Source organism: Protomyctophum parallelum (genome assembly GCF_964188405.1).
Source record: "Protomyctophum parallelum genome assembly, chromosome: 10".
Lineage (NCBI taxonomy): Eukaryota > Metazoa > Chordata > Actinopteri > Myctophiformes > Myctophidae > Protomyctophum > Protomyctophum parallelum.
Genome location: NC_139704.1, coordinates 36,533,312 through 36,544,067, shown reverse-complemented (window position 1 = coordinate 36,544,067; position 10,756 = coordinate 36,533,312). Strand labels below are relative to the sequence as shown.

Below are 10,756 nucleotides of genomic sequence, written 5' to 3'. Positions count from 1 at the left end.
TAATCTGGCACCACTGCCGTATCAGCCACAGTTAGTCATTACGTCATTTGCTGGGACGGTGCATACGCATCAAAATTAGCGGGGCGGCTGGGACTGTGCATATGGCGCAAAGTAACCACAGTATACCGCTAATCAACTTACAAATTACATATACATATACATAGTATATGTATAACTAGCTCTCAATGATGACGTAATAAAGATGTGGATTAAAGGACCCAATGCCAGAGTGTAATTGGTTTTCGATGGTGACGTAATGACGATATGTTTTAGTGTTTATAGTTAAAACTAATAATTCAACATTTCAAACGTTCCTTCACAGAGAAACTGAGATTTTACAGTTTGTAGCGGTCGAAAGCACTTGCGCGCTCTGCTTGCGCACTAGTAGGTCATTTATGGCCTACTAGTGCAACAAACAAGTATGCACTTGACAGAGTGCAGTTCTAGTTGTCTTCTAGAATGACCCAATGACTGTGATGTCTGTTTCTCTTCATATAGTGACCCAGTGACTGTGCTGTTTGTTAGAGTGACCAGTGACTGCTGTTTGTATCTCTTCATCTAGAGTGACCCAGTGACTGTGCTGTTTGTTTCTCCTCATATAGAGTGACTCAGTGACTGTGCTGTTTGTTGTCTCCACCAGGCCGAAGGCATGGGGAGAGAGTATGTTTTACGCTCCGTCCGTCCGTCCGTATGTTTGTCCGTCCATCCGCTCTGCTTGCGCACTAGTAGGTCATTTATGGCCTACTAGTGCAACAAACAAGTATGCACTCGACAGAGTGCAGTTCTAGTTGTCTTCTAGAATGACCCAGTGACTGTCCTGTTTGTTTCTCTTCCTCTAGAATGACCCAATGACTGTGATGTCTGTTTCTCTTCATATAGTGACCCAGTGACTGTGCTGTTTGTTAGAGTGACCAGTGACTGCTGTTTGTATCTCTTCATCTAGAGTGACCCAGTGACTGTGCTGTTTGTTTCTCCTCATATAGAGTGACTCAGTGACTGTGCTGTTTGTTGTCTCCACCAGGCCGAAGGCATGGGGAGAGAGTATGTTTTACGCTCCGTCCATCCGTCCGTCCGTCCCTGGATGCCAACGATGAACCTCTGCCCCAAAATTTCCAGAACGGCCTCTTATAGCGCCACCAGGAGGACGCTTTGTGCAAAACAAGTTTATGGACAGTTGTTTTGTCCAAACATCACGCAAATTGGTACACAGTCTCTCTTCAACAAATGGGTCTTTCAAATTTCTCAGACTCCATCCTGATTGGCTAAGATTGGCTTCCAAAGTTCGCAGGAGGGCTCAGTTTCAAACAAAATGACATGGTGTGATTTCCGTGAAATTGTGCACGCATGTTCCCACTAGGCCGAGGAAGAAATGCCACACGCTATAACTGGCCGAAAAGTGTTTTTACCTCTAACTGCACGGATCTGTGGATAACTTTGTATGCCAACTCCCTAGAGGCCAAAGAAAAACCTTTGCCTGGAATTTTTCACATCTGCTCTTTATAGCGCCACCAGGGGGCCGACATAATGTAAAACACATTTTCTAATGTTACTCCTTAAGATTTATCCAAATTTCACGCAAATCGGTACACATGTTCTTCATAGTCATGTGATCAAGACAGGTTTGTTTGATTTCTCATAATCCACCCTCATTGGCTACGATTGGCTTCTAAACCTTTCAGGAGTAGCCCGCTTTGTACCCGTTTTGTACAAATTGCCACAACTACTCAACGCAGTGTCCGATTGTGGTGAAACTGTGCATGCATATTCCCACTAGGCTTTGGAAGAAATGCCACTTGACAGTTTTCAAATCAGCCTCATGGTGGCGCTACAACAGGCCAAGCCGCGTCACACACACACACACACACACACACACACACACACACACACACACACACACACACACACACACACACACACACACACACACACACACACACACACACACACACACACACACAGCATTAGATTATGAATGAAGTAAGACTTTAACTGCCTGTTTTGAACTATTTGCAGTTTAACCTGAAAGCCCTGTCACATTCTTGTGGCACTGCACACTTTATCCACAAACGTTATTTATAAAGCACATTTAAAACAACCAAGATTGACCAAAGAGCTGTACAGATCAGAGGCAAAGCAGAACAAGCAAGAAATACAATATACAAGCAAAGAAACACAATATGAGGAAGCACATATAAGCATGAAAGATGAAAACAAAGACAGCTAAAAAACAAAACAAACATTGTATGGATTAAAAGCCAGAGAAAATAAATGAGTCTTAAGGTTGCATGAAGATACTTGTGAGACAGCACCTGAATCCTCTGGTGAGTGACTCACTTGACCCATAATGCAGTTTGCTTGTCAGGCAAACATTGGTGTGGATGCTGTCATCTACTTGCAAGTTGCTCCACATGGAGCTGGACAGGCCATGCAGTACTGTGAGTCCATCTGATGCCAGTGGACCGGCCTTGTGGCCTGGATTACAAACAAACAATCAAACGATTAAATACATGTTCAGGCTATATAACAAATCACCTTGGAGCATCAGGTGACAGTGGCTCAGGGGTATAGGGTGGTGTAGGTCGGTAGAGCAGCTGGATGGGAACCACAAGGTTCCATCGAAGAGGAAGGATGGATGGGGAAGAATCAACATATAGAATATCAGAACAGGTCAGCTCCATATATGAAGATCTAAGGGTTTGAGGTCAGATAGAGTTGCTGGCCAATATTGATGACATCAGGGATCTCCATATATGGGCATTCCCATATATATATATTGATTATATCAGGGATCTCCATATATGCATTCCCTTATATGGGCATTCCCATATGGGCTTAATATTGATGACGTCAGGGATCTCCATCCCTGATGATGTCACATGATGTCACGAGGCATGACCATATGGGGACGTGGGGTGACGGACGGAAAGACTGACTGCGACCTGCGGTAGAAAAAACATAAATACTTGATACCTTCATAACAATTTTTCTAAGGTTAGTAACGTTCACAATCATTTCACAAGACATAGTACCACAGACCTTATACCTGTAAACTTCAGCAGCTGTATGGGGAAAAACTCATTTCTACACTCGGCAGCTGTAGCCTAAGGTGGAATGAGATGGCCAAAAAGCTTAAAACTACCAGCTCCAGGTTTTTCTTATTTTTTATTTTTTTCTTGTTTTTTTTTTGGTTTTTTTAAATATTACTTTGTTTTATTTTATTTACGTATTATTATTATTACCCTTATTTTTTACCCCCCATTGAAGTTAATTAATCATAACCATATGATCCCTTTCTTTGTATCTTAGTATCTTGTCTATACCTATTGGTTTTATACCTGTGTATATACTGTATGTTGTGTTTATTGTTTTGTACTCAACCTATTGGTTTTATACCTGTGTTTATATGTTGTTTGTATGTCTGGCCTCGTGGGGAAAGATGGTGGGTGGGTGGGGATGACTGGGAAAGGAGTTGTGGGAGAAAATGTAAAAAAAAACAGAGTCGTATTCTCTGTGAAAATTGCATAATGTCATATTTGGTTCAATGGTAATGTGTTCTCCACAAACACCTGCATTTGAAAAGGTTGGAAATTAGAACACATTTATTCCAGTACCAAGGAATGATCCCTGAGCTGTGGTCGATTATAGTCTATGTTATCAAGTGCCCCAACAGTGAAAATACCTTTCCTTAGGATAGCTGGGCAGACCAGGTCCTGTGCCATGTAATTTCTACAGATAGCAGATCCAAGTTGATTTTCAACCTCAAGGACACGTCTGTAGTTAACACTGATTCCTAATGCATTGAGATCATCGACAGTGCTCTTGCTTCTCGTTTCAGTATGAACTTTAAGACCAATATAAAGAGGAAGAGTGGCTCGTGAATTTGGGAAGACCTTGATGGGCCTGCTGCATTAGGAGATATTTTCTTCATATTGAAAAGGATCCGCTGTGAAATAATAAGGCATGCCTGAGAAATATCACTATCTTGAATAGAGACATTAGGGCCATTAAGTAGCATGGAAACCAGCACCTTCAAGCTTGGTGGGATGGAATCGTTCTGACAGTTCTGTGGGAAGTGACCATCAAATTTGAACCCGGTATAGTCAAATATATCATTGCGAATTGATTTGACTAATTTTGTCATTGCAAGAGCCTCTTTATCATAGTTATCCTTTGTGCATTCTTTCAGCATGGCCTTCATTCCATCATAAAAAAACGATTAATGATGCAACGTTGGTCTTGACATCCATGAAAATGTCCCAAAATCTGTGATTTAAGTCTGGTTTTGTTGATTGTTTTGTTTATACCAAGGTGACTTATAGCCGACTTTCATAGAAACAATGTAGTTCTGTTAGTTTGAACATTTGTGTCCCCTCTTCCAGATTGCTTTCTATGTATGACACCAATTCAGCATAGACCTGCTTCAGCACATTGTTCAGTTTCAATTGAATCAGTGATTTTCTCAGACCTTTGGACACTCCTGTACTTGTTTTTATATTTAATCCCCCCCTGAAAGTTTTGCTAACAGATCTGTGTCCTGCATTTTAGTGGACATATGGTTCGCAAACTGTCGTCAAACTCCATCTTTTCACAATATGAAGTTTACCTGTCTTTAGAGAGCAAAACAGGCACTCATCAATCACATGGATTGACGCTTGGAACGCCGCAAGTCTTCATCAACAGATTCTTGTTTTCTCTTTTTTTTACGCTGACGCAGTTTCTCCAATTTTGAGAAGGAAAATTGCAGATGGCATGACTTGTGCCATTTGGCTTTATTTTCTTCAAAAGCTTGAACTCTACCACAACCTTTGAAATCAATTAAGCTTTACAGGCATCCCATCCAATTCCCTAAATTCTTCAACTAACTTAAGGAAATTGTTGTTTTTTTGCAGAGAATCTGCTGGACACCTCATGTTCCCATGCACTTCCCTCTGAACAAATAACACACACACTCCAGTCCATGTTTTCTTACCCTATTAAACTGGAACTAAACTGACCCTAAATAAAATTATAGAAAAGAAAAGTAAAATCAAATTAAATTAAATTAAAATATGTGTCTGATAATTGACATAAATGAAATGCAATGTATTGTTTTGGAAGCCTTTAAAAAGGCTGTTTTTGTTAACTAAAGATAGTAGGCTACTGCTGCTCAAGTTAGGTCTTTACTCCAAGTAAGTGTAATGACAAATGAACAGAAAATGAGAAGCAGAGAAAATCTTATTATTATTAAATTGTTTTTCTTTCTTTTCTTTTTTGAGAAAATCTTTTTAAGAAGAAGCCACACCCCCTTCCACTCAGTGTCCTCGCCTGACCCCTAACAGTGTGTGAGGGGGTGTGACTTTCCCGCACAAGGTTGCAACATTGTATACTTTTCCAGCGCGAGAAACTGTTGCTTGGGGGGCTCCCACACTCCAAGGATGCAGAACCTGTCTGCTACCACATTCTGGCTATATTGTTCATCATTTCGTTAAGTACATAGATTGCTGATTGCAATGATTTAAAAAAAGTTAAGTTGTGCCCCAATAGAAGGCTTGATCTCTGGTCATGTGAAGATCTTTACAATATAATTATCTATTGTTAATCATTCATAGGGTCTTTTAAAAGTTTTTTAAAACAATCATGTATTTTTGGCATTGACAATATATCACTCAGAAAGGGATTTATGTGGAAGGTCATCTCATTCAGAGTGGTTTTTAAGTCAACTTTTGGCATTTAAAGTAGTTTAAGAAATATTTGGGTTATTTTTGCCAAATCCTTTAATATTAGCCTAATTACTATAAATGAAAAGGTTTTACTTTGCACAATCAGTCAACATTTCAGAATTATATCACTTTTAGGAATAATAGGTCATTTCTGGTGGCCATTTTGGATTTTTCCCTTTAATGTGAGTGTGTGTACCAAATGTGGTGCTTTATTCCACCGCGTAACGATTTTAACCATGTTATGACGATAATACCCCCTACTAATAGGCTTTACAGTGACGATGAACCACGTGTATACATAGGGCTGTTTTCTGCCTCCTCAATGTCGTAACTCTGTCTTACTCTATGTCTCTGCCCCCATACTTGCTCTACCCCAGTGACATCACTGATGATGTCATCTGTCACTGATGATGTCAACCCAATGTATAAATACATGACATGGTTGACTTCCTTCACATAATCTCATATTCACTGATAGCCTGGTGGAAGCTTGTGCAATAGTATAAGCGAAAGTTCACTTGGTTTTATTTGACCAAAGCATTTACAACATGGCCAAAAAGTGTTCCAATTGTGAGAAAACCGTGTTTTGGGCTGAGGAGGTGTCATCATTGGGGAAGGCTTGGCACAAGTTGTGCCTGAAGTGTGACCGTTGCAACAAGCTTCTGACGGCAGGTGGTCATGCTGAGCATGATAGAAGGCCCTACTGCCACATGCCATGCTATGCTGCCCTCTTTGGGCCAAGTGGTGTGAACATTGGAGGGGCATTGGCAAGTTCTTATACTCCGATGAACACCAGCAATCCTGCGGCTGTGGACATAGCACCCATGAAGGCTGAGAAGAGAGTACCTAAGGCACCAGCAAAATCTGGCAACCTGTGTCCCAGATGCAACAAGAACGTATTCTTTGCTGAGAAGGTGACATCACTGGGCAAGGACTGGCACCGGCCCTGTCTGAGCTGCGAAAGGTGCCGCAAGACCCTGACTGCTGGCAGCCACGCAGAGCATGATGGCAAGCCGTTCTGCGACATACCATGCTATGCTGCCCTCTTTGGGCCAAGAGGTGTGAACATTGGAGGGGCAGGCTCCTATATATATGATAGTCCTGGGAACAACAACCCTGCTGCTGTGGACTACTCAGCACCCAAGGTGGCGGACAAGAAAGCTTGTGTGCCTGAGGAACCAGAAAGAGATGAAGGTGCAGGCTCCCAAATGGATGATACCCCTGTGAACAACCCTGCTGCTGTAAACTCAGCACCCAGGTCTGAGGAGAAGAGAGCCTATGTACGTAAGGGACCTGAAAAAGCTGGGAGCAGCACCACTTTCACTTTCCTTGGTGAAACCAACCTTTGTCCCAGATGCAACAAGAAGGTATATTTTGCTGAGAAGGTGACGTCACTGGGCAAGGACTGGCATCGGCCCTGTCTGCACTGTGAAAAGTGCAGGAAGACTCTGGCTCCAGGCAGCCATGCAGCGCATGATGGCCAGCCGTACTGCCACAAGCCGTGCTACGCTCATATGTTTGGGCCCCAAGTGGTGAACACGTGGCGTGGGCAGATACATCTATGAATAAGGAACCCAGCCTTGAGCCCCCACTGCATCCCTCTCTCTGCAACACTTTCTACCATCCACCACCACTACCACCACATTATCACTTGGTATGGAAGATGGTTGTACAGAACACCGACCTGACCGATATGTATATTGGGCATAAAGGGGACATGGACAGACAGATACAGATATCTCCATAGGTATGGGCATTAAAGGGACAAACGCATACAAAGATACAGAGTTCTCCATATATGAGCATAAAAGGGACACAGACAGACAGACGGGTAAAATGGGTACTCAAACAAACAGTTTAAAATGAAATGGTAAAAAACAAACAATGTAATTATGTGGAAAGAAGTTTGGCAGTTAAAATAAATCACACTTGTGTAAAGTGAGGGGAGCCTCGCCTCTATTGACCCACAGGACGTTTACTGCTGTAAACAAAGTAATTAGTAATTAGAGTCATGACTAGTCATTATTAGACGTAATTTCAAATGCCAGACGTTGGAGGGGATATAGCGCCCCTCAAAGATGTGAGTTTAGGAGGCTTCTCTGTAGGTTGGAAGGGTACTATATTCTGTATTTTAAATTAATATAGTGAGGTGTATGGTGGGTGTTCAGTGCATTTACTGTATACGTTACATTTCTGACAACTGGAGGAAATTCACCATGGAGGTGGGTGTTGCTCAGGAGTATGTTGTTGCCAATAAATCTGAAAGATTTTTTGTTTTTTATTATTTATTATTTATTATATAATAAATAATATACGAAATGAATGAACTGTGTGTTTGTATGTCCCGGGCATAACTCGGCCACCATCAGACCATTTGACCTCAAACTGTTTTTTTTGTGTGTGATGAATGTGATGATTTGATTCGCTGAGCACGGAATATTATGATGTATATGATGGTAAAAGCACCCCTCACTGCACACAAGTGTGATTTTATTTTGTTATTTTCTAGTAACTAGCCCTGCTATTCTCCTTTCACATTAAAAGTATTTCATCTTTTACATGCATTACTGTACATTACTTTTTTTTAATACATTACTTTCCTATAGTTGTTGATCTATTTTTCGAATCTAATCATTTTGAGCCTTACTAGAGTTTTCGCCACGTTTTCTTCAAAACACATGTTTTGCTATGCTACTATAGATTCTGCATCTAAACCGAACTGGAGAGCACTATAGTGTACCTAAAGCAACAGAAAATCAGCACCGTCTCCGATGAAACCAACCTGTGTCCAGGATGCAATAAGAAACTTTGCAGAAAAGGTGCCATCACTGGGCATGAAGGACTGGGCTTCCATTCGGCCCTGTCGAAACACACATGCAGACACATAGATTGTTCAAGCTATATGGCAAATAATATATTAACAAATTTAACAAGATACCACAATGAAGGAGCCATATTCTATGAAATCTTTGTATTATTAAACATCACCCTTTTTTATAATAATGTTATTTTATGTTATTAGGGGCTGTTTCAAGGAGTACTTCACGCATAAATTCAGGGCCATGCTTGGCAAGAACAGAATCATTTTCCCTGGAGAGAAGGTAGGTTTCCTGTGTGCTCATATGTTTTCATTTTTGCCTGCAATGAATGATCAATGTCTTCAACCATAGTTTAAATATGAACATATAATGTTTTGCCCAGTCCCCTCATCACTTGTGAAAATAACTACTAATGTAAATCAACTAAGCACGCACAACTCCAATTTGTCTCAATCTCTCTGAGCATTTGTACATGCTCAGAGAGAGAGAGTGCATGGTAGTACATTTAGTAAAGTACATTTTTAAAAAGGCATTTTATGGTAGCATGGTATGCTGCAGAGCAGAGATCACGTGATGTGTGTGTGTGTGTGTGTGTGTGTGTGTGTGTGTGTGTAAATAATCATTGTTTTATATTCCCATTAAAATAGTGTTTGTTATTGTATTTGCAGCCTTTTAATGTTTGACCAGGTGTTTCAGCAGTTCTTGCACTCTCTAAATATGGCTTAATGTCTGAAGTATAAGTAATCTAAAACCATAGACTTGCATACGTCTGAGATTGAAGGGCAAATAATACAAATATTTGTATCTTACTTTTTATTACTACGTTTCTGCTCATTCGTTTAAAGGCATTTTGCTCAGAGGTCAAAGCTAGTGTAAAGTTTTTGAATTGGGGTAGACAACCAGAGATAATTGCTAGGTGCTCACACTGCTCAGACAATGTAAGCAGAAAGCTAGCAAAGGTCTCATTACGGAAATATGATTTTTGCAGTCACTCTTTTCCAGAGTGACTTAAATAATTAAGGTAAGTGACACATTGTGAGCTTGTGATCAAATCAATCTTAATGAGTAATCTCAATCTGCAAAGTAACCGTCAATTGTAGTACAATATTTTCCTCTGAAGCATGTAGTGGAGCAGGAATATAAATGAATCCAGTCATCTCTGGCAGGTGTTGCAAACTAATTGATCTGTCAGCACATGTTAGTTCAGTAATGGGGAGACCTCTCTTCAGCTCTTTAGTAAAAGGAAAGGGCATTTCCAGGCTGGGATACCAAGTTTATCTAATCAGCAGACAACTGACAGGACAAAAGATGGCATGATGTCATATTTAGATGCTGTTTTAGAAGATCAGTGGTTCTCAAAGTGGAATCCGGGTTCCTGAGGATGTAACTCTTGAGTGTACAAATGGAACATTTAGGCAAATCCTTATCTGCTCTCAGCCAGTAGATGGCACCAAAACATAACACGCTACTGAAAACAATTTGGGTTTTTTAGGAATAGTTTCTGATTTTCTAACTGTCCTGACTGCCTGACATGCAGTGATGATACCCTTTAACATCTTAGAGGTTTCGATTGTGGTATTGATAGCAGCCAGGCTGACTGTACCAACACCAGTAACACCTATAACATAATTACATAAAAACCTCTACTGTACTTTTATCAAAACTAAATAAATTTACAAATTAGGGGCTGTCAACATCTGGACCTAGTGGAGTGGTGGGTTGCAATGGTTGCAACTAACAAATGACATGAGACTACCAGAAGAATGCTCTGACCTTGAATACTACAAATGGACATTTATTGTTACATGAGATATTTCAGAATAAACCAACTAAAGAACTTTGAAGCTTCAAATACTGACCCAGTCTTTCATAGGATCCAAGATCCTGCAACATATGCGTTAGCTGGGAGCAACATTACCAATATAATATAGTGCTAATATAATCAAATCATAATAATTATTACGCTATTACAGTAGTTGGACAAATTTGTTTCCTTTGACAAATGCATATTCGATCACAGGGTTTTCTACAGTCTATGGTTTAACTGATCCTATTCACCACACTTTTCCTGGGCTGTGTGTGCTCCAGTTCCTGTTGATTTCATTGGATATCATTGGTCATCTGACCAGTTTCATTGGCTTTCATTGGATCAAAACGACAGGAACTGGAGCACACACAGCCCAGGAAAAGAGTGGATAGCCCCATGTATGGAGACAACAGCGGATTGATTGATTGAAA

The 10,756-nt window shown here is 40.6% G+C and overlaps 1 pseudogene across 1 annotated transcript; it reads left to right on the top strand.

The window, feature by feature from the left end:
- The first annotated feature begins 6,247 nt into the window (after positions 1-6,247).
- On the top strand, positions 6,248-7,268 carry LOC310866205 (cysteine-rich protein 2-like; annotated as a pseudogene). The gene is made up of 2 exons: positions 6,248-6,844; positions 6,951-7,268. The product of its transcript is annotated as a cysteine-rich protein 2-like (transcript).
- Positions 7,269-10,756: the final 3,488 nt, after the last annotated feature.